Genomic DNA, 27,692 nt, shown 5'->3' with positions numbered 1-27,692 from the left:
TTCCTCAGTTCCCAATTGCCACCCATAAAATCCCAAATCTTATTCAAGGCCTATCTCAAATACTACTCCCCCCAGGAAGCCTATCTTTGTTTCTGTTTTTGGTTTTTTGTTGTAATATTATTTCTTATGATCTCTTCCCACCTCATGCACTCCGTCTGCTTAACTCACATTGTATTGTGCTGTGTATATGCTGCACATTGCTAGGTCCTCTGGGGGCAGGGATTGTGACTTCTTTTTGTGTCACCTGTGGGACCAAGCACAGACCTATGTGCAGTGAGCCCTAAATAAACATTTGCTGAATTAAAAATGTTGAGTACATAACAGTTTTCCCAGTCCTCTCTACAATAATTTGTGTTTGCTGTTGATCCAAACCTCTCTTCACTTATGTAGGCCTGCAAATCCCTTCAGAACAAAGCCCAGCCTGCGGCATGACTCAGCAGTACAGGGTCTGTGCGCATTCCCTGCTCTGGTAGCTTCCACAGAATGGAAGGAAGAGTCTTTCAGCCACACCAGGGGGCAGTGTGACACACATCGGCATGGCCATCCAGGCAGGTAAGCGAGGAAAAACAATGCAGTGATTCTGCCAAGAAAACATTTAGAAAATAATTTACTACAAGGGCGATAAATGAACTTAATTTTCTGTACTTTAATCAGACATCCCAAGACTGCCATGATTTATATCACTGCGGCTGACAGGGAAAAGTGAAAAAAAGTTTTATTATTTGTGCTGTCAACAGGTACACAGAGAGAAATAGGTATGTATCTGGGCAGACAAGGGTCAATTTTGCGTTTATATAAAGGAATAGAAGTGATCATATTGAAAGTTAATGTTATATTATTTTGTAAATATGAGAATAGCTGTAAAAGGCACAATTATTATTTACAATTCAAATGGTCAGAGCATCTTACCTATCAAATAAGAGATTAATCTGCTTCTCAATATGCAGTATTTTTTGAGTTAAAAAATGGTTGAATTTTGGAGCAAGTTAATGATTTGTGCACATTTTTCTCCATGCCTACAGATATCATTGTTGCCTCCAAGTTGGGATTCCAGCTGAAGTCCCACTGAATTTGAGATATGGTGAAATAAGGGACAATTGCATTATTCTGTTATCAGTACCCTATTCTCCTATGAAGTAGCACACTGTGTAATATTTGTCAGGTATCATCACTTCCACATTTCAGTTGATGAGTATTTATTGGAACTGTAAGATAGAGGAAGCACTCACTAACAGGGAGAAATCTCTCCTATAGGGCTTATTGTGGACATTTGTCATTGTGGGCATTTCTGATCGCCCAGCACCCTTTGAACACTCTTCTAATGTTTGCAAACATGCTCTTTTATGAGTCCCCCTTTCCCAGGTTGAAGCTGAAAGCTGGCTTTCCCAGATTCCCGTGCAGCAAAGGTAGAGATGTGGGGCCTGGATTCCACCAATCAGATGCACTTGCCTGTGACTTTGATTGGGAGATGAGCAGTGGGAGAAAGGAGGCATGCAGAATGTGTTATTTGGCAAGTGTGGCGACGAAGGCATTGGGCTCTTTAGGGGCATTACTGCCAGAGTTTCTGGCATCCACTCCTGAGCATCACACAGCATGAGCTGGACCCCATCTGTGCAAGTGATGGTGGTGGTGGTGGGGGGGCTGACCAGTGACAAGCAGGGGCGTTTGAGCTGTCGTGGCTCCTGCAGGGGATTGGACATTATTCCCAGCTGCTCAGCGTCCAAGCCTAGTCTCAAGCCCTCTCAGCTTCTGTGAAATACTTACTAGCCTTTAATTAATTCTTCTTCCTCTTAACCCAGCCAAGGTAGATTTTGTTGTTTGCCACTTAAAACCTTGATAGAAACAAGGAATGAGAGGACATATATATATATATATTTTTAAGACATAAATTTTGGGATAACTTATAAAAATTGTACCATGAATCTTGGGAAATTTTCTTATGAAAACAAGAAAGGAGGAAAGAAAGAATACAATATAATACTTGTAACCTGGACCTGATTAAAGATCCAATAAATAAGATAAAGCAACTGCAACTCAGTAAAAATAAAGTCATTTTAATATTTATATCTATAAGAAGCATGCTTTCTATAAATAAGGGAGAGATAATTTTAATGTTCGGAACTAGGATTTGAATGTCATATCAGGAAACACTGAAATTTGATATCAAAGAGTAATTTAGCAAAGTACCAATCTTTTAGAAAACCAAATAGAAAACCGTTGTTTTTGTCTGATTAGTACCCCATTTCCCTTCGAGTTACAGAATCCCTCTTTATTCTTGGGAACCCTTGAGAAGATAAGAAATAACTGTTGAGAAGGATGGGGCAGGAGGTTATAACATGATAAAATTTTTACAACTTATCCCCAAATTTATGAACCAGGAAGCAGGCTTTCACCAGATACTGAATTGATCACTTTGATCTTGGATGTCTACCCTCCAGAACTGTGAGAAATAAATGTTTACTGTTTAAGTCACCCAGTCTATGGTGTTTTTGTTGTAGTATCCCCAATGAATTAAACATTCATGCAGCCCTCACTTCAACGAAACACTGATCTGATTTTTTAAAGTTGCTATAGATAACTTTTAATTTATTCTGGAAATTCAAATAAGTAGAATATAGAGTATGCACCTTCACCCTGGCCACTTTCACCCAGTGTGATGTTTGGGAAATTCATCCATGTTATGTTTGTTTATCAGTATAATTTGTTCCTTTTTTTACCGAGTGCCATTGCATTGTATAAATGTACAATGTTTATTCACCTGTGGGTGGACATTTGGGCTCTTTCCAGTTTGGGCTGTTATTAACTTTCATATATGCCTTTTTATGGATATATGTTTTCATTCTCTTGGGTAAATACCTAAGACTATAGTTGCTGCTGTGCATTAACCGTTTTTACATATTGTTGGCTTTGATTTGCTAATATTTTATTTAGGGCTTTCATGTCTGTATTCATAAGGCCAAGGGAAATCACCATGACTATCATTCAAGGAGGGAAGCATTTAGTCCTTTGCTGGGAGGTTGAGGCAATACTAACCTTTTGGCTCTTTACCTGTGTGGGAGCCATCGTAGCAACAGTCCCTTAATCCTAAGCAATGGTTGGTGAAACCAGAATACATATAAACTGGATGGAATCATCCATCACCACAGAAAGAAAGGTACAAGAAGTGAATAATATGGCCATGACAATGAGGAGTCATGCTGAGATTTAGAGGCCACAAGACTCCATCCTCATAACTAAGTAAACTTGCTCTACGCTCCTTCCAATCTCTGGTTTTGGGGGGTCAATGTACATATATTCTTAGGCAACCAATCTGTTAGTCAATGATCTTCTGATGGAAAGACAGTCACAGACTCCCTAGAGGGAAACTGTACATTTTTGGGAGGCTACTGATATAATTTAAAACATCAAAAAAAAAAAAATGTCATCAGGAGACACACCGTTTTTAGTTGTAGTGGTGTAACCACTATACCACTGTATCCAAAGGTGGGTTCAGAGAAAGTACAGTCGCTCTGAATCCATGGAATTACAGCTATCAACACTGGATCAAATGTCCTCTTTTCTTTCTTTTTTTTTTTTTTAAGATTTTATTTATTTATTTGAAAGAGAGAGAGAGAGAGAGAGAGAAAATGAGCAGGGGGGAGGGGCAGAGGGAGAAGGAGAAGCAGGCTCCCCACTGAGCAGGGAGCCCAATGTGGGACTCAATCCCAGGATTCTGGGATCACGACCTGAGCTGAAGGCAGCTGCTTAACCAACTGAGCCACCCAGGTGCCCCAAATGTCCTCTTTCTGAAGTGTGAAGTGTCTTGGGAGTGTTACTGCTTTGAAAACTGGCAGATTCCCAAAAAGTAAAGATTACTTATTCCACAGTAAATAATTTTCTTTGCAAGTTAAGATTTATAACGAATTTACTGCAACTTCTCTTTCCTGTATACTTCTTAAATTCCTGATGGAATCTTTGGCATGTACTGAAGCAACCAGTAAATTTTTAAGAAAGTAATCAATATTCCAAGATGTCTCATCACAAAATTAGGAATTATGTAAAGAAAATTGAGGTAAAAGACAAAGAACACATTGTTCTCCTGACTCATTTCAGTTCCTCCCTGATAATGAATTTTCATGAGCTGCTTGGACTATTGAGGTAAATTGATATTTTAAAGTCTGATTATTTGTGACAGGAGTATAATACTTGTAGGCTTTTGTTTGTATATTTATATTTATACTGAATATCTATGACCAATTGTGAGTAAAATACCTTCTGTTCTTAAATTGCTCATTTAGTATAGTACTTGCCAAACATCACTTGAATAAATACTTAGTATATGTGAAACACAAGTGCTTTATGACTAGCCTTTAAAATATTTAATTAAGAAATGGAAGAGCACAATATAAATAGCTTCTATGACTTTGTGGGGAAGGATCTATTAGAGTAATTTTTCTCAACACCTTCAAGAGCTGCCTTTTTTCTTTTAACTGAGTGAATGATATTTTCAAAATATATTGCTTGATTTCCTGCCATCTTAAGCAGAACAAATAGAATATAATCTACACCTTCTACAGGTGATAATTATGCATGTCACTTCACCAAGGGGTGTTGCCCTTGAGGTTTATTAAAGGGCATAGACCAAAGGAGGAGATCAGAAAATGAAGCAGCACAGCAGTTGGGGGCCATATAGTAAATGATGGGGCCATCTATTAAATGCTTCCTCTCTCCTCCCATTCCCCCTCTCTCATACCCATTGACTTCTAATCTATTCATTTAAACTTAGGAAGATTGAGGGTGGAGACAAGGAGCCAGATAACCTTGGTTATTCCCTCACTAACTTTATTTTATATTCTTTCACGTTGTTTTGGAGGGGGGGCGAGGGTGACTCTAAATGTTGTCCTGCATGTATCAAGGGCATATATTTATAGGCCTTTTTCTCTCATTCCCAGGACAGAGAGAGAGAGAGAGACAGGGAGAGCAGGAACACAAGCAAGGGGAGTGGGAGAGGGAGAAGCAGACTCCCCGCTGAGCGGGGAGCCTGATGCGGGACTTGATCCCAGGACCCTGGGATCATGACCTGAGCCAAAGGCAGACGCTTAACGACTGAGCCACCCAGGCGCCCAATATATACAATTCTTACTTGTCAATTATATCTCAATAAAGCTGTTGCGGGGGAAGTCCTGTGTACTAAAGTGTAAGAAAAGCATGGATGCCTCTCTTAAGACATGGCTCTTTAAAGTTTTTTATCTGTTTGTGTCTTTTCTTAGAAGCAGGTCCTGGGACAAAGATTCAAATAAGCAGGCGAAGGATACATGGGTAGTGAAGGCAGTGCAGAGTGTGCACGATGCAGCCAGCCACCCTTGTGGCCAGCTGGGGAGGGTGGGCGGGCTGGGCCCTGGGCAGACAGTAGAGCGCACGCGCAGTCACCACGACCACCTTCCTGGTCCACGCGCAGTGCTCGGATTTCCGCCCCCTGCACTTGCCTGCCTGGTGCGTGTGGGGGGCTTAGGCGGCCACAGAGAGCCCGCAGGTGAAGGGATGCAGTTCCAGGTGAGGTAGAAGTAAGGCACGGTAAAAGACAAACTGCTACATAGTAGACAATTTAAGAGTTCATCTGAGCAGAAATCAACAGGAATCTGGCAGTGCCGATTGAAAAGTAGTCAGGAGCACTTAGCCACAGACAGGAGCTGGGGAGAGACTTTTACAGAGAAAAGGCGGAAGCAAGGTAAGGAAATGATTGATTGGCTCTAGCTTAAAGCCTAGTTGGCTGTTTGTGATTGGTTGAACTTAGGTTTCAATTTTGTAACCTTCAGGCATTTACAAACTTAGATTTTGGTTTGCTTACGAAGTTGGCCACAGCATTGACGCTGCCTATCACGTGGCCTCGTTTAATTAATTTAACAGGTTTCTTGCCCTGAAGTGGCCATGGGGAGGCGGTAAAGGTGCGTCACCCTCAATAGCCACTGTAGATGGAGACCTTGACATGAGAGTGGCCCCTGTGATTTGTAGACTTGCATTTTGAGAACAAATTGACAACCTAAAGAAAGAGGTAAGCTGAGGGAAGCTCAAATTACCTGAAATTGAGTTTATTCTGGAACAGTAGAGGAATTGCAATTTGGGAAGCACGAATTGTAGCAAGCTATAGGTGAATCCATTGGGGGTTTGCAGGGGTTTGTATTTATGGGCAAGGAGTGCAAAGAAGGGGGAGTCCAGCCAATAAGCTCATTGGCTTGAAGATAGGGGAGAGATTCTCTCTCTCTTTTTTAAGATTTTATTTTAAAATCTGCCAGAGAGAGTGAGAGAGCACAAGCAGGGGGAGGGACAGGCAGAGGGAGAGGGAGAAGCAGGCTCTCTGCTGAACACAGAGCCCAATGCGGGGCTCCATCCCAGGACCCTGGGATCATGACCTGAGCCAAAGGCAGACGCTTAACCACTTAACTGACTGAGCCACCCAGGCGCTCCCGAATAGGGAGAGATTCTTGATGGATGTTCAGTGAGATCCATGGATCTCATTGGAGATATATTTGAGTCTTTTGTAAATCAGGCGTTTATGGGAAATCAGTCTCTCGGTTCTTCAAATTTTGTTTTCCCAATGGCACATGCATGAGACTCTCCATTTCATAAACTCTGGTTCCATGTTAGATTGAAATCCTTTCACAAAATCAAGAGATGGTTGTGAGTTTCCTTTAGCGATATACTAGTATCTAGAAACATTGGTCTGTAATGTTTCTGGAGGAAAAACTCAATTCCTATTAAGTAGATCCACATTGCCTATCTTTTCTGGTTGACTTCCCGAATAAGTTATCCAGCAAATTGTCTAACTCAGCCCTCTACTTTTATAATTATTTAACTACTGCCAATTTGAATGTATTCTGTCTTGAATAGTCAGCTGCGGTGAGATAAGTGAGGGGTGATTGATTTTCAAGTGTCGGTTTACTCCACTCCCTCAAATCAGATAGTTTTTAAAATTATAGAGTAATGATTCTGAAAAATACTATGTCAAGCACTGCTTATTTATGAAAACTTTATACTGTCTATGGGAGCAGTGAGTACAAATAAACAGGGATTCTGTATGTTGTAGAGAGCTCTTTTTATTGGCTAGCATCTTTTTTGTGTGTGGATCCATTTCTTCCCAAATCCATTTGACCCTCGAGGTTTTTCTCCAGTGGGGTCTCACATATCCACATACCCTTACAGGGTTGGCATATATATTAGTTTTTTGTGTCAACTTCACTGAGCCAAGGGGTGCCCAGATTAAACATTACTTCTAATTGTGTCTGTGAGGGTGTTTCTGGATGAGATTAGCATTTGAAGCCATACATCCAAGTGAAGTAGACTGCCCTCCCCAACATGGGTGGGCCTCATCCAATCCATTGAGGGCCTGAATGGAACAAAAATCAGAGGAAAGGAGGATTCTTGCATGAGCCAGGACATCGGTCTTCTGCCCCTGGACTGGGATTTACACCATCAACTCCTGTGGTTTTTAGGTCTGTGAGGTTGGACTGGAACAACACCCCTGGCTCTCCTGGGTCTCCAGCTTGCAGACAGCAGATTGTGGGACTTCTCAGCCTCAATAGTCATATGAGCTAATTCGTCATCATGGATCTCCACATATATATTATATAACATATATAATATCCTAGTGGTTCTATTTGTCTGGAGAACCCTGACTAAGGCAACATGTGACCAGGGTGGGACAATCTTAATACACTATTTGGTTGAGCACACAGAAGTGGAAACATGACCCAGTCATGGCCAACCTGTGTGTGTGTGTGTGTGTGTGAGAGAGAGAGAGAGAGAGAGGGAAAGAGAGAGGTGGGGGGGAGAGGAAGTGGGAGAGAGAGGGATGGAAGGAAGGAGAGAGAATGATTATGGATGCTGGGAGAATGAAATTCTCTTTCTGCCTCACTTGCTAATTTGATAATAAAAGACTAGGCATGACTGTGGTCACTCTCTTGACTCCCTTAGGTGGAGAGAGATTCTATGCAGAATGCAACCAAGTAGAGACAAGTAGTGGAGACAAAAAGTCCTGGAGACTTTAGTCCCTAGATCTGGCTGTGCTTGAGCTCAACATCAGGGCCTGTTTTTCTGTGAGCTAATTCCTCTTCCTCTTCAGTTTAGTTTAACTTAGATTTCTAGCACCAGCAGTAGAAAGAGTTCCGACTAAAACACCTACTCAGAACTGGCAAGAAACTGAATATGAAAATGAGAAAATGTATCAGGAAAAATTTTTGAGAAATTAGCTTGATTTAAAATCTCCTTAAATACAATAAAAACTGATTTAATATCAATCAGCAAGATGTTTTTTGAAACCAGAATAGGTGTGAAATTATGACAAGTTTTCAATGGCTCTTGCATTACAACACCCCTGAGAAAAAAAGATAGCTCATATTTATGTTTACTTACAGGAAGTTACTCCTGAATATTTTCATCTGGCATCCAGTTCCAATGAGTTTGTGAAAGCTGGTGAATAAATATATATACTCTTTTGTAATTTTAGTTCCTATGTGCAACTTTATTTCCAGGGTTAGGGGATTAGGGTGTGAAGTGACTCCCAAACACGAAAAGCATTTCTTGATGTGCAGTATTTATGCTGTCCAGTAAATCAAATAGTACTTGTAATTCCTTTGAGAATTTGTCAGAAAGCGTTGAGATTTCAGTTGATGTCTGGCCTTGGAAACCTCAAAGGTTCATTATAGGATGGTCAGTCTTGTGGCAAATCCCTGTTCTCTCCTAATCACCAAGACCTCTCACTGCCACCAAGCAATGATCTCAGCTATAGTTGCCTTACCTTAAAAGTGATCCATAGTTGTACAGCAAAAATGAATAATCTGTACAGGGGCAGTGGGCTGGAACCTTTTAGTGCAGAAGTTCAGAGTCGTATGAGTTCTGCCATTAACATATCCATGGAAACACCTAGGTTGCAAAAAGCAAGGAGGGTCACACAATGATTGAGACAAATCATCTGTTCTCAAACTTTGTTTTCAGGACCCCTTAAACTCTTAAAAATTATGGAAAAATTCAAAGAGCTTTTGTTTATGTGGGTTACATCCACTTATGTTTACAGTATTAGAAGTTAGATCAGGAAGATCTAATTATTGGGAAGCTTACAAGCACATGGTATAGGATATGAGTTTCCAATATCCTAATTTATATTGAAAGATTAGAGCTTGTAATTGGCAGCGGTTACTGTGTTCTTCTCCTTAAAGTAACTAGAATGTGAAGTGAAAATGTCCACCAAGACACAAATCCAAATAACCATACTTTGCCACTGTTTTTTCAAGACAACATGGTGTTCTATCAAAAACGTGTCTAGTTCAGCTCACAACTTAAATACTCACACAGGTTGTTTTTCTTGAACCAGCGATTGCACTTTGGTATAGAGCAGAAGTGCTTTATGAGAACATAACATAGAATGTTAAAAAGGAGCATACTCAAGGGTTGAGTATTTTATCAAGGGCATTCTTACGTGAAACTGGCTTTTTTTTTTTTTTTCTTATCTGCAAGCACATGGCAATGAAGAATAATACAACAAAGAGTTTGGTGCCACTGCTTTGATTGGTGCTAAGATGTCAGCAGTTTTACCCACATTGCTTTTGCACTGTCAAGCATAGATGTCAATATAGTGGAAAAGGCACTTACCATCTTAATATTGTTATGAAAGTAATTTTGACCCTGTGGATTCCTTGAAAGGAATTGGGAAACCCCAAAGGATTGCAGACCATACTTTGGGAATCACTGATTTAAGAAATGCCATCATTCTGTCATTCAGAAAAAGCCTTATCAGGCACTTCTGGGCACAAGGGATGTTGTCAGTGAACAAGGAGCTCTGTCTTCATGGAGGTTATTGTCTAGCAGGGTGGGGATAGACAATAGGACAATAGATATAATAAATAGGTAAATTAGGAGATACATTAGGAGATGATAAGTGCTATGGAAATATACAGGAGTACAGCAAGGTAAGCGTGATTGGGAGTGCTTGAGGTGACAAGTATAGCAGGTGGAAATTTTAGACTGATCAGGATAGACCTAATTGCAAAGATGGTATGGAAGCAAAGTCTTTTTTTTAATATTATTTTTTAATTTTAATTCCAATTTAGTTAACATACAGTGTTATATTAGTTTCAGGTGTACAATATAGTGATTCAACACTTACATATAACCACCTGGTACTCATCCTGACAAGTGCCCTCCTTAATCCGCATCAGCTATTTCCCCCATCCCCCACACACCTCCCTTCTGGTAACCACCAGTTTGTTCTCTATAGTTAAGAGTCTGTTTCTTGGTTTGTCTCTCTCTCTCTTTTTCCCTTTGCTCTTTTGTTTCTTAAATTCCACATGTGAGTGAAATCATATGGTATTTGTCTTTCTCTAACTTATTTTGCTTAGCATTATACCCTCTAGCTCCATCCTTGTTGCAAATGGAAAGATTTCATTCTTTTTCATGTCTGAATAATATTCCATTGTGTGTGTGTGTGTGTGTGTGTGTGTGTGTGTGTGTACACACCACATCTTCTTTATCCATTCATCCATCAGTGGACACTTGGGCTGCTTCCATACTTTGGCTATTGTAGATAATGCTGCTATAAACATAGGGGTGCATGTATCCCTTTGAATTAGTGTTTTATATTCTTTGGGTAAATACCCAGTAGTGTGATTACTGGATTGTAGGGTTCTATTTTAAACTTGTTGAGGACCCTCCATACTATTTTCCACAGTGGCTGCACCAGTTTGCATTCCCACCAACAATGCAAGAGGTTCCCCTTTCTCCACATCCTTACCAACACTTGTTTCTTGCTTTTGATTTTAGCCATTCTGACAGGTGTTAAGTGATGTCTCATTATAGTTTGGGTTTGCATTTCCCTGATGATGAGTGACGTTGTACATCTTTTCATGTGTCTGTTTGCCATCTGTATATTTTCTTTGGAGAAATGTCTGTCCATGTCTTATGCCATTTTTAATGGGATGATTTGGTTTTTTGGGTGTTGAGCTTTATAAGTTCTTTGTATATTTTGGATACTAACCCTTTATTGGATGTATCATTTGCAAGTATCTTCTTCCATTCTGTAGATTGCCTTTTAGTTTTGTTGATGGCTTCCTTCACTGTGCAGAAGCTTTTTATTTTGATGTAGTCACATAATTTTTTTTACTTTTATTTCCCTTGCTTCAGGAGGTATAGCTAGAAAAACGTTGCTATGGCCAATGGCAGAGACATTACTGCTTGTGTTCTCTTCTAGGAGTTTTATGGTTTTAGGCCTCACATTTAGGTCTTTAATCTATTTTGAATTTATTTTTGTATATGCTGTGAGAAAGAGGTCCAGTTTCATTCCTTTGCATGTATCTGACCACTTTTCCCAACACCATTTGTTGAAGAAACTGTCTTTTCACCATTGGATATTCTTTCATGCTATGTTGAAGATTAACCAACCATATAATTGTAGGTTTATTTCTGGGTTTTCTATTCTGTTCTATCGATGGATGTATCTTTTTTTGTGCCAGGACCATACTGTTTTGATTACCACAGCTTTGTAATGTAACTTTAAGTCTGGAATTGTGATACCGCCAGCTTTGCTTTTCTTTTTCAAAATTGCTTTGGCTATTTGGGGTCTTTGGTGGTTTCATGCAAATTTTAGGATTGTTTGTTTTAGTTCTGTGAAAAAAGCTGTTGGTATTTGATAGGGATTGCATTAAATCTATAGATTGTTTTGGGTAGTATAGACATTTTAACAATATTTGTCTTCCAATCCATGAGCATGGAATGTCTTTCTATTTCTTTGTGTTGTCTTGGATTTCTTTCATTGGTGTTTTATAGTTTTCAGACTATAGGTCTTTCACTTCTTTGGTTAGGTTTATTCCTAGGTATCTTATTATTTTGGTGTAATTGTAAATGGGATTGTTTTTTTAATTTCTCTTTCTGCTGCTTAATAATTAGTGTATAGAAATGCAACAGATTGCTGTATGTTGATTTTGTATTGAGGATAGACTCTCCAGGACAAGGAAAGAAAATGGGGATTAATTAAGAGACTCGTGCTTTAAGTTGATGAAAGATAACTGTGTTGGGCCAGGTGTGGAACAGGCAAGAAGAGGGAATCAGTAGAACTTGGTTTTGATACAGAGTGTAAGAGAGAAGTCAAAGGTAACTTCAGAATTTTTGGTCTGAGTGTAGTATATCTCGTACCCAAAAATTAACTCAAAATTTACCATAGATCTATGTATAAAATTATAAAACTTTTAGAAAAAAACACAGAAGAAAATCTTCATGACCCTTGGGTAGGTAAAGAGTTCTTAAACATGACACCAAAAGCACGATTCATAAAGTAAAAGTTCTATACATTGGACTTCATCAGAATTAAAAATTTTGCTCTGTGAAAGACACCATTCAGAAAATGAAAATAGAGATGTCATGATCCCACGGTCCTGAGATTGAGCCCCACTTCGGGCTCCCTGCTCAGTGGAGAGTCTGCTTCTCCCTCTGCCTGCCACACCCCCTGCTTGTGCGCACTCTCTCTGTGTCAAATAAATAAATAAAATCTTAAAAAAATGAAAATAAAGTGACAGTATGGGGAAAATCATTTACAAATTACATATCCCAAAAGGATATTTATGTATGTGGACATACACACACACACACATACTCTTTAAACTCAACAGGAAGAAAACAAACAAGTTTGAAAATGAGAAAAAGATTTGAACAGATACTCCCACAAAAATGGCAAATAAGCACATGGGAAGATGCTTAACATCATTAGCCACTAGGGAAATGCAAATTAAAGCCACTATGAGATGCTACAGTGTATGTATTAGAATGCCTAAAATAAAAAGTACAGGCAATAGTAAGTGCTGATAAGGACGTGAAGAACTGGGTCTCATACATTGTTGGCAAGAATGTAAAATGGCATGGCTACTCTGGAAAACAGTTTGGCAGTTTCTTTCTTTCTTGTTGTTTTTTGTTTTTATTTAAATTCAATTAATAAACATATAATGTATTATTAGTTTCAGAGGTAGAGGTCAGTGATTCATCAGTTGCAGAGAACACCCAGTGCTCATTACATCAAGTGCCCTCCTCAGTGCCTATCACCTGGTTACCCCATCCCCCCCACCCACCTCCACTCCAGGAACCCTCAGTTTGTTTCCTATGCTTAAAAGGCTCTTAGGGTTTGTCTCCCTCTCTGATTTCTTCTTGTTTTATTTTTTCCTCTCTTCTCCTATGATCTTGTGTTTTGTTTCTTAAATTCCACATGTCAGCGAGATCATATGATAATTGTCTTTCTCTGATTGACTTATTTCGCTTAGCATAACACCCTCTAGTTCCATCGTTGCAAATGGCAAGATTTCATTTTTTTGATGGCTGAGTAGTATTCCATTATATATATACACCACATCTTCTTTATCCATTCATCTGTTGATGGACATCTGGGCTCTTTCCATAATTTGGCTATTGTGGACATTGCTGCTATAAACATTGGGGTACAGGTAACTGGTAGTTTCTTATAAGGTTAATTATCCACTTACCATATAACCTAGTAATTCCACACCTAGATATTTATCCTAGAGAAATGAAACTTTATATTCAATGAAAACCAGTATATGAATATCCATAATAATTTTGTTTGTAACAGGCAAAAATTGGAAATAATCCAAACGTCCTTCAACAAGTGAATGGATAAACAAACTGTAGTATTTCTATATAAGTGAATACTGCTCAGAAAAAAAGAAAAGAGGACTACACGCAACAACTTGGATGGATGATGTCAAGGGTATTAGCTTATGCTAAGTGAAAAAAGTGCATCTCAAAAGATTACATACCATATGATTCCAGTTATATAACATTCTTTTTTTTTTTTAGATTTTATTTATTTATTTGACAGAGAGAGAGCACAAGCAGGGCGAGTGGCAGAGGGAGAGGGAGAAGCAGACTCTCCAAGGAGCAGGGAGCCTGATGTGGGGCTCGATCCCAGGACCCTGGGATCATGACCCGAGCCGAAGGCAGTCGCTTAACAAACTGAACCACCTAGGTACCCTAACATTCTTGATATGATAAAATTATAGTGATGGGGAACAAATCTGTGGTTGCTAGGGATTAGGGCTGAAGTAAGGAGGATGTGACTATTAATGGGTAGCACCAGGGAATTTCTTTGGGGTAATGGAACAGCTCTTTATACATTGTATCTACTGCTGGCTACAAAAATCTAAACATGTGATAACACTTCACAGAACTATGTACCAAAGACAAGAAAGAGCATATGTCGGGGCGCCTGGCTGGCTCAGTCAGTTAAGTGTCCAACTCCTGGTTTTGGCTCAGGTCATGATCTTGGGGTCATGGGATTGAGCCCCATGCCAGGCTCTGCGCTCAGAGGGGAGTCTGCTTGAGATTCTCTCTCTCCCTCTGCCCCTCCCACACTCCCCCCCTCCAATAAATATATAAATCGTTTTTTAAAAAGTGCATGTAAAAACTAGTGAAATCCAAGTAAGGTCTGTATTTAGTTAATAGTATTGCACCAATCCTAATTCCCTGGTTGTTATAATTGTACTATGGTTATGTAAGATGTTCTTTTGTGGGGAAGCTGGGAAAGGGTTCTCAGGAACTCTATACTATTTTTGCAAATTCTCTGTGAGCCTAAAATTACTTCAAAATGAAAAGAAAAAAGATAGCATTTCCATTAACTGGGATGAAAGAGGCTGCATATAGAGCAGATTTTAGAGGAGATGAGTTCAGTTTTGGATATCCTAAATTGGAGATGTCTATTTTATATGCTTATGTGTACAAGTCTGGAATTTGGGAGAGGAATCTGAATGAGATATACATTTGGGAAATGATATTTAAGGCCAAGAAATTGGATAAGCTCATCTAGGGCAGGAATATAAATCAAGAAGAAAAGCAGAGTCAGGACAGAGTCTTAGGATACCCCACTATCAGATGACTTGAGAAAATAGAACTCGGAGAAGGTCATAGTTTCCAGTGTAGTATTTCCCTTTTATTGAAAACTCTTTGGTGTGCATGCTTGTGTGCGTGTGTGCGTATGTACGTGTGTGTGAGTGTGTGTGTTTGTTTGTGGCTTGACAGAGTTCTATTCCAACCAGTAGATAGTTTTGCTGGTAGATTTGAACCTCTTTCAGTTATCATGGTCTTCTTTCTCTGTTCCTCTGTAATTTGTCAATTGCATTAAAATTTCAGAGTATATCAATAGGAATGCCCCTCCCTTTCTGTCACATTTTGAACTCTGGTCAATGATTTTACAACCTGTTCTAATGCTTGCTACCTCAGGGATCGTATATGGTAATCTCAATGCTTTGGGAGAAACTAGCATTAGTTCCATTAAAAGAGGATGGAGCGGCTGTCTTCGGCTTGGGTCATGATCCTGGGGTCCTGGGATCGAGCCCCACATCAGGCTCCTGGCTCGGCGGGGGGCCTGCTTCTCCCTCTCCCTCTCCCCCTGCTCATGCTCTCTCTCTCTCTGTATCTCTGTGTCTCAAATGAATAAATAAAATCTTTAAAAAAAAAAAAAGAGGATGGAGCATCGTTGTGAGACTACTTTCCTTAATGAGGAAATAAAGACAAAATCTGATTCACATGTAGGAGAAATTTTCTCATTATCTTCTTATTTTGTTTTCCTGAAATCATGGCTCATTTATGGTCAGTCTCTGCTCTTGCCATTTTTGTCTGTTTTATCTCCTTTGCCACTATCTTCCCATTATCATTGCTATTAAAAAATTAATTCACTCAGTTAACTGACTTTAGCTTCATGTTTAGGCAGATCACTGTAATTACTTTATAAGTTTAGGAATGCAGCCTTGCTTAGAAGAAAATTATAATCCCTAATGCATATGTTAGGAAACAAGGAAGGGCAAAAATCAATGACCTAAATATCCATCTCAGGAAGTTGGAAGAACAGCAGGCTATATCCAAAAAAGGAAAAAGGAAGATATAATAAAGTTAAAGGCAGAAATTAATGGAATAGAACAAACATATAGTAGAAAGGATCAACATAAACAAAAGTTGGTTCTGTGCCAGAAAGATTGACCAAAAGAGAGAGAGGCTACAAATTACCAATATCAGGAATTAAAATGGGACATCACTTTAGATCCTATAGACATTAAAAATATATAAGAGAGTATTATAAGAATTCATTCCATTGAATTAAAAAATAAGTGAAATAATTTAATTCCTAGTGAACACAATTTACCAAACTGACGTCTATTTCTAACATAAGTAAAAATAGAAAATGTGAACAATCCTTTTGCAAATTGCCTATTTATACTCTGCCCATATTTCTATTGAGATTTTTGTTTTTTTAAAAAATCGGTTGATGGGACTTCTTTAAATACAAATACATTAACCCTTTGTCATAAATATTGCAAGTATTTCCCCCAGTGTTTTTACTTTCACATTTTATTTATAAAATATGGAAATTTGTGTTATAAGTTAAATTTGCTGAATTTTTTCATTGTAATTTCTTTTGCTTTTATGCTCAGTCTATCCCTATATGGTTTCTTCTAGTTTATGATGTTGATGTGTGTGTATTTTTAAATTAATTCTTTAAAACTTGTGGAACTTAGTTTGATGTGTGACATGAAGCAAGAGATCGTTTTTTTCTCCTAAACTAGTCAATTTTCTCAGCATCATTTAAAATTTAATCATTGATTTTTTCCACTGGTTTGTGATGCTTCCTCGACCAAATATTAGAAATTTGTGTATGCTAGGATCTGTTTCTTTTTAAATTTCTCTATTAAGGGCGCCTGGGTGGCTCAGTTGGTTAAGCGACTGCCTTCGGCTCAGGTCATGATCCTGGAGTCCCGGGATCGAGTCCCGCATCGGACTCCCTGCTCAGCGGGGAGTCTGCTTCTCCCTCTGATCCTCCCATCTCTCATGCTCTCTCTCTCTGTCTCATTCTCTCTCTCAAATAAATAAATAAAATCTTTAAAAAAAAAAAAAAAATTTCTCTATTAATTCTTCTATGGCATTACTCTTTGAAATTTTTGTCTTTCCCTTCACACCTTCTTTCAGAAGAAATTTAGAATAATTTTATCATGTTAAATATTCCATGCAATTTATGTAGGTATTTTGTTAAAGCTAAATGCTGTAGGGGTGAAAACTTGATATTTTAATAGATATAATATATCAAAGTGGTTAAAGTACATATTCTTTAATCTGACATACATTATTTGTAAAATGGGGATAGCAATACTTGATAGATTGGCTGGAAAGATGAAATAAAATGAAAATAGGATATAAAATACCTCGAGCAATTCTTGGCATATAGTAGAGGCTTATTAATTAAAATAACTAAAAATTACCTCTTACTAAATGATGCCTTTTATTACCATTAGTAGCATTTGGTGTTTCCATTGTTATATGTAGAATGTAGAATGTCTCTTCTTTTATGTAAATCTTCTATGCCTTTCACCAAAATTCCATTTTTTTCATATTAATCACACTTTTTTTGGTTAGTTTTATTCTTAGCTATTTTATGGTTTATATTGTTGTTTTGCACAACTTGGTTTTCTCCAGTTACACCTTTTTGGTATTGATGCTGTGTAGGCAAGACTTTGAAAGTGTATATTCATCTTATTTAAATGTATCTGATTTTTTGCCAAAATTAAAAAAAAAAGTAAGAGCTTTTCAGTTGATTCTCATATGGGCTACAAATAATGATGGTTTTGTGTCCTTATTTTCAGTAGTTAAAGTGCTACTACTACTTTCAATTTCTTTCCTTTTTATTTGGGTTCAACAGAAGAATGATAGTAGTAGATTTGCTTGTTTTGATCTTTATTTCAAATGAGAATGCCTCTAGTTTCTCACTGTAAGTTATTTTGTTGATGTTAGTTTAGAATAGGTACCTTTTTTTTTTTAAGATTTTATTTATTTATTTGACAGAGAGAGACACAGCGAGAGAGGGAACACAAGCAGGGGGAGTGGGAGAGGGAGAAGCAGACTCCCCGCTGAGCAGGGAGCCCAACATGGGGCTCCATCCCAGCACCCTGGGATTATGACCTGAGCCGAAGGCAGCTGCTTGGGAGCCCCTAGAATAGGTACTTCTTCTGTTGAGAAGCACCCTGTTCCTGGTGCACCAAGTATGACTCTCAGGCCATGAACTCAGATGTGCAAGAAAAGTAACTGAAGTAAATTTGTATTTGGGGCTTCATCTGCCAGATGGCGAGACCTTCATCTCCGTTAACTCAGGTTACTCCTCTCCTTTCCCAAGGGCTTTACATGGTACCAGGGTGCACGGGGTGGTGGGAAGGCATCTTATCCACACTGCACCTCCTTCACTGGTCTCTTCTCCGTTTCTCTCTCCCCCTAGTCAGCTTTGAGGCCAGGGCACTAGGGGCGAGGCCACGAGGGGCAGGAAAGGTTGGGGAATTCTTTCCGTTTTCTCTCTCAGATTGCACCGCGATGTGCCAAAAAGCAAGGAGTGTTCAGAGAAGTTTTGCTTGCCTTGAGCTCCCTATATTCCCTTGACCACTTGTCCTATTGTAACTTCCACAACTTAGTAGCTGTGAAGTGAAGTCAGAAGTGAGGCATGGAGGGCCGCCTGGGTGGCTCAGTCGGTTAAGCAACTGCCTTCTCCTCAGGCCTCAGGTCATGATCCCGGGGTCCTGGGATCGAGCCCCGCAACCAGCTCCCTGCTCAGCGGGGAACCTGCTTCTCCCTCTCCCATTCCCCCTGCTTGTGCGCTCTTTCTCTCTCTCTCTGACACATAAATAAATAAAATCTTTAAAAAAAAAAAATGAGGCATGGAATGTGGAGTTGTGGGAATGAGAAGAGGGGTGAGGATTCAGTCAGCAGTGGGAACACAAGAACAAAGGGAGAGGGGAGGATGGAATGAAGGAAAGTTCCAGTAGCAAGTAGAAAGAATAGATCTGGGTCAGTGTAAGTTGGATGCTCTTACGTATAAGCAAATTTGCCAGCTCTTTCTAGTGAAGGACTTCCTGTATTTCAGTTAGAAATGATGCAAGAGAAAGTAGGCATAACCCAAAGAACTTCCTTTTTACAATATTTTGAAATACAAATACACACGTTTTAGATTTTGTATTTAAGTATATATAAAGCTTTCACAAAGGGCAGAAAATTGAGGCAGTTAAAAATGAAAATGCAAAGAATAGGATTTTGACCTATAGCTCTGATTTTGATACAGCATAGCTTGGGAGATCAGAGATATATATATATATATATTTTTGCCACAGTGTATTTAAACAAGAGAATGTTTTTATTTCCTTGGGAAGAGAAGTCTACTCTACATTCTTTCCAGTCTTTGAAGAATGCAGCAGGCAGGACAGCTAGCTCTCGGGTAACTGATCAGTCGGGCAGCCTTCTTTCTCCAGATCATAGGTTGCCGCTATTCCTTAAGCTGCCGTTTTGTGCTGTTATTTTTTACTCGGTATCTGATTCATTCTGAGTCATGGGGAGCACACTCTTATTGCAGTGAGGTGCACGGCGGAGAGGGCTAACCTGCTTGTTCTGCACCATTAAATGCCTGCTTGAGTCTTTCTATCAGAAATGGTTGGGAGAGTTCCAACACAGGGAAAGGAAGATGGGAGTGCCAGGGTTCTGCCTGGGAAGACTTGAATTAAGAGAAATGGGCAGAACAAAGAGAGTTTTCTGGGTTTTTCTTAGGAAAAAAATAATGGACTAATGTGCTTGATGGGCATCTGTCTCTCTTGTGTGTCATGATTCTCAAGCAACCAAGGTACGTATTGATAATAGCATTCTCTCCTGATGAAAGATTCCATTTGAGTATGTCTGGTTCCAGTTGGAGGCTGAGGTGGGGAGATCACCTCAGTGGCAAAACAGCATTACCCTGTGTCAAGTCTCCTTGGTCATTAGTCTTCCCCAGATACACTTACTTGTAATCTCTCAGTAGAGAATTGAAAGAGATCATCCCAGCCACACTGAAGGCACATGATTTTCCGGGATGTGAGAGGCTTCTGTTCATTAAGAATCTGCTGAAGCTGAGCGCTAGCTTGAAAAATTTAATCTGAACATAAGTGGCCCTGTATTCAATGAGAGTTTCTGCCAAGGAGCTAGGACAAAGCATTATCCCTTGAGGATATTAAAAGCTACAGTAGAATGCAAGCCTGGTACATTTCTCTCCTCCTTTCTGTTCTTGATACAATTATTTTTATGTTACATTTAAAAGATGGAGACAATGAATCAAAAACTCACTCTTTGACCTCTCTTTTGCCTCAAAACATGAAAATCCAATTGATCTGCCGTAGCAGTAATACTTCCATTCACGAAAGACAAGAACCATAACACCAATAAAATGATAGAAAAATGCAATTTGTTGCATTAGTGGCAAGCAGTTGGAACAAAATGTATTAGTAGTTTAGAAATCATTCTTTGTGTGATTATCTGTGTGCTTTGTATTAAGAAGAAATACTCATAATGGAAGGACATGGGGGATAACCATCTTTTCATTAGCACGAGAACTTTTACTTGAGAGTCCTATAGTTATAAGTTATAAAAAAGCAAATTTGCCTCTGAGACAGCGTAGCTTGCAGTAAAATTCATTTGCAGCACTTCTGAATTCAGCTCACATAGCCGTCTTGTAGGCTATAAGGAGGTTCAAGCTGTTCTAAAACAGTCATCACGATCCATTACACTTTGTTCCCTGTAGCTTTTGTTCCCGGTTGCATGTGATACTGTAGTTGTGAAAGAAAATTTAAAATACATGCTGACTTTACATATGGAAGGATTATAGTTTTGCTTGGTTCAAAGCATTCTCACATATACCATCTAGAATCTAGTATGAACCCAGGGCAAAGATAACATTTTGAAAGATAATACCAAATTAATATTCCTTTTATGTTACAAGAAATATCTTAGGAGAAAAAAATATTTCTCAAGTGTGTGGCTTGGTTTACGTGTGGGAAACAGAAAATTCAAGCCAAAAATTTAAGCCCCAGAGGTTTACTGCAAATATCTATGTCACTGAAGCAAAAGCATTTTGCCTTTTGAAAAATTAAAAAAAGTTTTTTTTAAGTTATCCCTCATTGGAGATTATATTGATTCCATTTCTAATTAAGTATCATATAATATATCTATATCTATAAGTATCATAATATAATTGTATGTTTGAATAAAATTATTCTCTTTTTGAATGTTGCAGATTATAGAGAAAGACCTATTTTTGAAAGGATTAAAAAACAATGAAAAGAAGACACTAAATTTCATGCTACTTTATCCCTTCAAACTTTAGGGAAAACTCAGTATTTTCTCCCAAGAATGAACTCCTGCTCCTGTGCTCATTATTGCTTCATGTTTTCTAGTCATTCAGTCTTCTTTGAGACCCCTTTCTTTGCTTCTCTTTGCACTTGCCAAGTCCCACCACCTGTTCTCTTGTAAAGCTGCTCTTCATAGCATCTCAGAATTTTATGTCTTTGAAGGACGTTCCTGGAGTCCAGTTTTTTCAACACTTCTAAAGTAGCATAAACTTTTCTGCAAATGATACCCAGAAGCCCTCAAATTACTACTACTACTACTGTTACTACTATGACAGTTGATTTGGTTAAAGCAAGGATGCAAGGGAGGGTCACGGTTCTCGATCTGTGTGGTCCGTTCTTGCTGGCTTGCTGTTGCCTTCAGAGAGGCTTTATTGAATCCCAAGGGATCTTTAGAATGGGAGAAACAAAGGTTCAGCGGTTAAGTGTCTCGTCCAGGATCATTAAGCCAGTAATTGCAGAGCTGGGGCTAGAAGTCAAGTTAAAGTTTAGTGCCCTTTGGTTCCATTACCCCTGTCATCACTGTTACCATCTGATACCTGCCTTAGTTGTTTTTGTTTTTAAAAGATTATTTATTTATTTATTTATTTATTTATTTAAGAGACAGAGAGCATGCACAAGTGGTGGGGTGGGGCAGAGGGAGAGGTACAAACAGGCTCCCCAGCACGGGGCTGGATCCCAGGACCCCAGGATCATGATCTGAGCCAAAGGCAGGCGCCTAACCTAACCGACTGAGCCACCCAGGTGCCCCGATACCTGCCTTGTGCAGTATGCTCTTGGTAGTCTTGAATCTCTCCTGTTTTACTTCCCCATTCCCATGAGCTGTTTTGTGTTCTTTATATCTTTCCTTTGTGCTGCAGCCTCCTGTGGCTCTCCGTTACCTATAAAATCAAGCCTCAGTCTTTATGGGTTCACTTCAGGTTCTTTATAATCTTGAGTTTTTCCTTACACTGTTCCTCTATTCAGAGCCACTCTGCCACCCTGGGTGGCTTCTTTTCTGTCCTTGAACACCTCCTAGTCTTTCCTTATCCTCTTTCCTCTGCCTGGAATGCTGCCTTTTATCTATGCTGTCCTTCAAGGCAAGATCCTTGAAACCCCTCTGACTATACCAGTTCAGTTTCCCCTTTTGTCTTTTCAAGGACTGTATTCTGTAACATTTTATTTGCCCTTTAAATTTCACATGGGTAAGAATATGTATTGTTTCATGAGTAAAAATGTAAGTTCTCCTAGGACATAGACCATGGCTTATTTTGTACGTAATGCTGACACCATACATGTGACAACCAGCTATATTTTGTGAGTGAATTGAATTGGACTGGGATAGTGAAAAACTGTCCCTGCTCTTGATCCACAAGATTCCACTGCAACATTTTACATGAAGCTGATGATGGTTACTCCAGTTGACTCTTAACCATTTCCTTTCCCACCATAAAAAACTGGATCTAAGATTTTCTATTTGGTCACATTCTGTAACTATGCCATCAGCCTAATCATCAAACAGTTCTAATTGAATATAAACAGATGTCAATGATAATAATTATATAAATGTTTTGTTGCAAATACCTATCTCTGTAAGTTTTCAATATATGTCTTTAAACTTGCATAGTATAATGAATATAATTCCTTCTCAAATTAATAAGCATCACACCAAAAGCCGTATTTGCTCCTGGATCAGATGCTGTCTATAATACGTCTCTCATATCCAGATTACAAACTGCGCCTTATCTATCCATATATCTACAATTGGAATTCAGATGGCAGGGTTATTTGAAATGAAAAATGGAGTCAGAATTCTCTTTGGTTATTGGTTTGACAATGAGGGATCATTTTGCTAGTTAGGTTATATGGTGTGTTTTCTTCAATATACTTTTGTTAATACCTTTTTAAAAAGACATGCAAGCTACAGATTTAACTCAATTTATTGAAAGCATGTTAATAATACTGAATATCTTAGTTTTCCCAACCTGTTGTGAGTATATTAGGCTAAAGAAGATGCCTCTATATGAAAGAGTAAGAGGTATAATTAATAGTTATTTGATCAATCTTGGCAAAGCCTTTTTGATATATTCCCAGAAATTGAGAAATTGATATCTCTAATGATGGGTAACAAGTCTCTTCACAATTCAGGATGATTTCCATTCCTTTGCTTTCAACAAAATTGAGGAAGATCTAATTGAGTTGTCAGCTGATGGATCACAAAAATAGTATTTGAAGATATGCCATTGTGTGGTTTTGGCATGTAAAGTAGGAGAAGTTCAAAGAGTTGAATGACATTTTATAGCAAATTTTGCTCTAATGCTATCTATTTATATGTATGAATAAAGATTCTCAGAGCTCCCAAAAAACATATTAGAATGGGTACTGAACCCAGTCTCATTATAGCAATTAATAATTATCCACCAAAAATGAAATGAAATGAAAAATCCTCATTCATTCCATTAACAAAAGAATTTCCAATTTAAAAAATATGTTTAAAATTTACAATGTATTTATATTGCTTTTCATAAAGTACCTATTAATAATTGTAATAACTTAATCCAGAAGGAAAATTTTACCTTGAAGGATGAAATGACATCAGTAAAGAATTTTCAAGTATAAAAATATTTTACATGAAAATATGCTGTGGGGAAGGGGGAATGGAAAAAGACTTCATGGAGAAAAAAAGATGATATAAAGTTTCTAAGTGTTGAAGATCAGCTTGTTCATATATATGTTTATTTTTCAGTGAATGGTATTGGGTAGCAATAGCTTTGGTATTTTCTTGGATACAGTATTCCATTATTTTAAGATGTCAATATTTATAATATACCAGAAATCAAATCCTTTGTAACTATTTAAATTTAAAATAATTTAGATGTGAATTAACAGTGTGTGAGTGGGTACATAGTTTCCCAAATTATTTTACAGGGATACATAAGCAGAATCTTGGGAACTCCTTTGGCCAAGAAGTACAGCCTGGTAGCCTTATCTGGTGCCTGCCACTCATTTGCTCTCTGCTTCTAACATATATGGATCCTTATTCAGTTCTCTGAACGCTCCTAATTGCTTCCTGCCTAGGGCCTTTCCCCCATCCCTATCTACTCAATGGCACCAATCTGCCCCCAGGACTAGCTCAACCACCCTTTCCAGATGATGTCCACTTGTTCCTTCTGAACCAAGCTTCGGTGATAGGTCTTAGGGAAGTGTTCTCTAAGATTACCAAATTAGGTTCCCTAGAATCTCCCCTAACCCCATAACACCTGGATCTTTTTCTCTATATCTCTTATCACAATTATGATTTTAAAATCGATGTGAATCCCATAAGGGCAGGGACTCACTGTCTTACTCACTGCTATATCTTCAAGAGAATCCAGCACAGAAGTGGTGTTAAAGAAAAAATTATTCATAACCCTTGTTAAAGGTGATCAGGCAGACTTGATTCAGTACTGCTGTGGTAGGTGTAGAGACCATTTTTACAGAATTTTGCAGTGGGGGAGAGAGAGATTGGATTCAACTTTGAATACTCCATAGGCAAGTGGGAATTTATAGCCGAGGAGTAGTGTGGGAGTCAGTGGATGGAAAATTACTTAGAGGAAACATCAGGGATCAGGGGCATTTTGGCTAAACCAATCTAACAGTATTCTTACTGAAGATGGGCCAGGGGGATGGGACATGATCAGGTGTCGAGGGTGGGAGGTTCTGGTTAAACTGACTAAGCAGGGTGCTTGCTAAGACTGGATTTTACAAGAAAGTGCACAGATGGATCTAGGAGAAAGTTCAGGAGCCTGACTCACATTTGGTCAAGCAAAGAATCTTTGTCAGTGGGTTCATAGAAGTGACTCAGTATTTGTTGAACAGATGAATAAACAACATAGCTTATCCTCAATGGCTGTCTGTGGCCACAGATACTTTTGTAGAGTATTATTACTACTTTGAAAAGGAAGGATTTCTTTGTTCATGAAAGATCTCAAGGAAACCTTACAAATAGTTCCATTCATGGATCAAATAAGATTACATACAAGAAAAGACTTTGGAGGAATTAAAGTCAATATCCAGTGTTGACTATTTCATGTAAACTCCCTGCATCAGGTGGGTTCTCTGGGAAACAGTCACCAAGGTGCGCTGAGACATGCAGGAGATTTGTTGAAGAAGAGGCCTGTGAAAGATAAAGGGGAGTAAGAGCAGAAGGAGGTGCGGAGAGCTGCGGCCTGTGAACAAGTCTGCTGCCTGTGAAGGAGAAGGGGGAAGGAAGGAGGTTTTGGCAGGGAGTCTCAGACTGCAGTGCAGTTCTAAGAATGTGTCAGCCGGATCAGTGTAGAGTTCTCCAGCCCAAGTTGGCCGTTACCGGAGTCTCTCGGCCACACGATGTCCTGCATTAGTACCCTTGCCATGCACAGTCAAGTCTTGGGACAATCTAGGGGAAGCATGGCCTTGTGCGGACACGGTGATGGATCCAGAGGGCTGCAGCTGGGGCTGTTGGTCCATTCCACTCCTGCCAACAGATCTGAGCGGGGCATCCTCATGGCCACCACACACAGAAATTGGGAGGAACACCATCTGCAGTATCATATTCTAATTTATCTATCAGGTCATTCTACACACGGCTGGGGGCAGGGCTGACATTCCCTGATTTCCAGTTTGTAATTCATGGGTGTATTTTCTTTGACTAGGCCTGAACTTAATCAGTTAATGCCACCAAGTTTTCTAGCCTACCAGCTATTTGCCATCACTTCATTGCATGATGCAGACAGCATGGATCTCACTTCTTTGGGGCCACCGGTCCATTTACTACCTGGAACTGACAGGCTGGTCCTTGGTTATTCCAGTGTTGGGTTAGGAAAAGCAAAACATATACATTTTTCTATATATGGTAACCACCTGTTTTCATTATTAAAGGAATAAAAGGGTCTCCGGTCAGGACAGGATCAGAGAAATGAGTGAAGGGGTTCAAAAGGAAACAAAAATTAACGATACATACATACATATAAATACATAAATACAGATGTAAATCCCTGTTGTACCTTGCATATGCTATGTGCTTAAAAAAACAACAACACAGGATCAGAAACCTCTCCTGATTTCTCTTTTGTTTTATGGATTGCCATGGTGATAGGAGGGGGAGAGAATTAGGAGAGAACTAGAACTAAAAATAATATTTGAAGTGTATAAAAATCCATGTGAACATTTATTTCACTTGGACATTGACTGATCCCTATTATGAGAAGGATACCATCTTTCTAAAAAAGTCTTCTTCTAGCACCCACCCAGTCCTCCCAGGACTTCAGAGATTGCAGTTGATGGAGGATAGGTTCTTGTGTCTGTAACACTTTTTGGTTTCACCCATACAATATTTGGCATGAAGAACAAAAACTGTCATATCTGGGGTTATCTGAGGGTGTTTAATGGTGTCAGGCAGGAATTGGAGAAGCTCAAACGCAAGGACCATTTTCAGCTGCCTTTTCAGCATGTGGAAAGAACCTGTGCTCCAGAGAGAGAGAGAGAGAGGAGAGAGAGAGAGGTGGGGGGGGGGGAAGGAACAAGCTCTAATCATCATAGCCACAGTAATACTGCAGAGCTGACCAGAGGAAGCAAACCCTTTCATGCTACTCAGTGGTGATGATTTATTTATTTATTTATTTTTTTAAAAGATTTTTTATTTATTTATTTGAGAGAGAGAGAGTGAGAGAGAGCAAGCACATGAGAGGGGGGAGGGTCAGAGGGAGAAGCAGACTCCCTGCCGAGCAGGGAGCCCGATGCGGGACTCGATCCAGGGACTCCAGGATCATGACCTGAGCCGAAGGCAGTCGCTTAACCAACTGAGCCACCCAGGCGCCCAGTGGTGATGATTTAATCCTCAATGATTATGCATCAACAAGTGCATAGACCAAGAGTGAGGGCTGGCTGTGACCAGAGACAAGGGGCTTTGAGGAAAGGAGACATCACAGCACAGTGGAGAAGGAGTGGAGAGGGGAAGGAGGGAAGAAGGACAAGGACGATGGGACTCAGGATCCTAGATACTGCTTCCTAGTCACTCTGGTGAAGACAGCTTCCCGATCTGTGCTCTACAGAACACTGCTTCTGGGGGATGTTGAGATAGGACCCACCAAAAAGAGGAGTCCGTGGTCAAATAAATTAGGGAGACGCTACCGACCATAGTCTCTGAGGTGGAGATGTGTAATGTACATTAGTTATATGAAGTAAAGAAAGCATTCTAACTTTATTTAAACCCAGTGTTTCTTAAACCTTTTTGAATATAGAACCTTATTTTTGTTTGCTCATTTAGATATTTATTAGTAGCATCTTGAGGGAAGTGTGTCCTGGTGACTACAGTATGGAAATGCCATGTTAATGGTTATTAAAGTGTGGAGCTGTGAGAATTGGATATCAGACCCCAGTAAATGGCCTTTCAAGTTCTTGCATATGTACCCAACCCTAGTTGTGCATCAGGATTGTCTGGTGGAATTTGGACAAAATAATGCCCATTCTGGTTTTCACCCCAAATCTGAGAAA

At 39.2% G+C, this 27,692-nt stretch overlaps 1 protein-coding gene across 1 annotated transcript in view; it reads left to right on the top strand.

The window, feature by feature from the left end:
• The first annotated feature begins 5,462 nt into the window (after positions 1-5,462).
• SV2C (synaptic vesicle glycoprotein 2C) overlaps positions 5,463-27,692 on the top strand; it is a 452,131-nt gene continuing 429,901 nt past the window's right edge. Inside the window, exons 1-2 of the mRNA XM_078067169.1 lie at positions 5,463-5,707; positions 8,391-8,448. The gene's annotated coding sequence lies outside the window, so the exon portion shown is untranslated. The remainder of the gene's footprint in view (positions 5,708-8,390; positions 8,449-27,692) is intronic.

This window comes from Halichoerus grypus, chromosome 2, assembly GCF_964656455.1.
Source record: "Halichoerus grypus chromosome 2, mHalGry1.hap1.1, whole genome shotgun sequence".
NCBI lineage: Eukaryota > Metazoa > Chordata > Mammalia > Carnivora > Phocidae > Halichoerus > Halichoerus grypus.
Note: the sequence above shows the minus strand (reverse complement) of the source record. Positions and strands in the feature narration are given on the sequence as shown.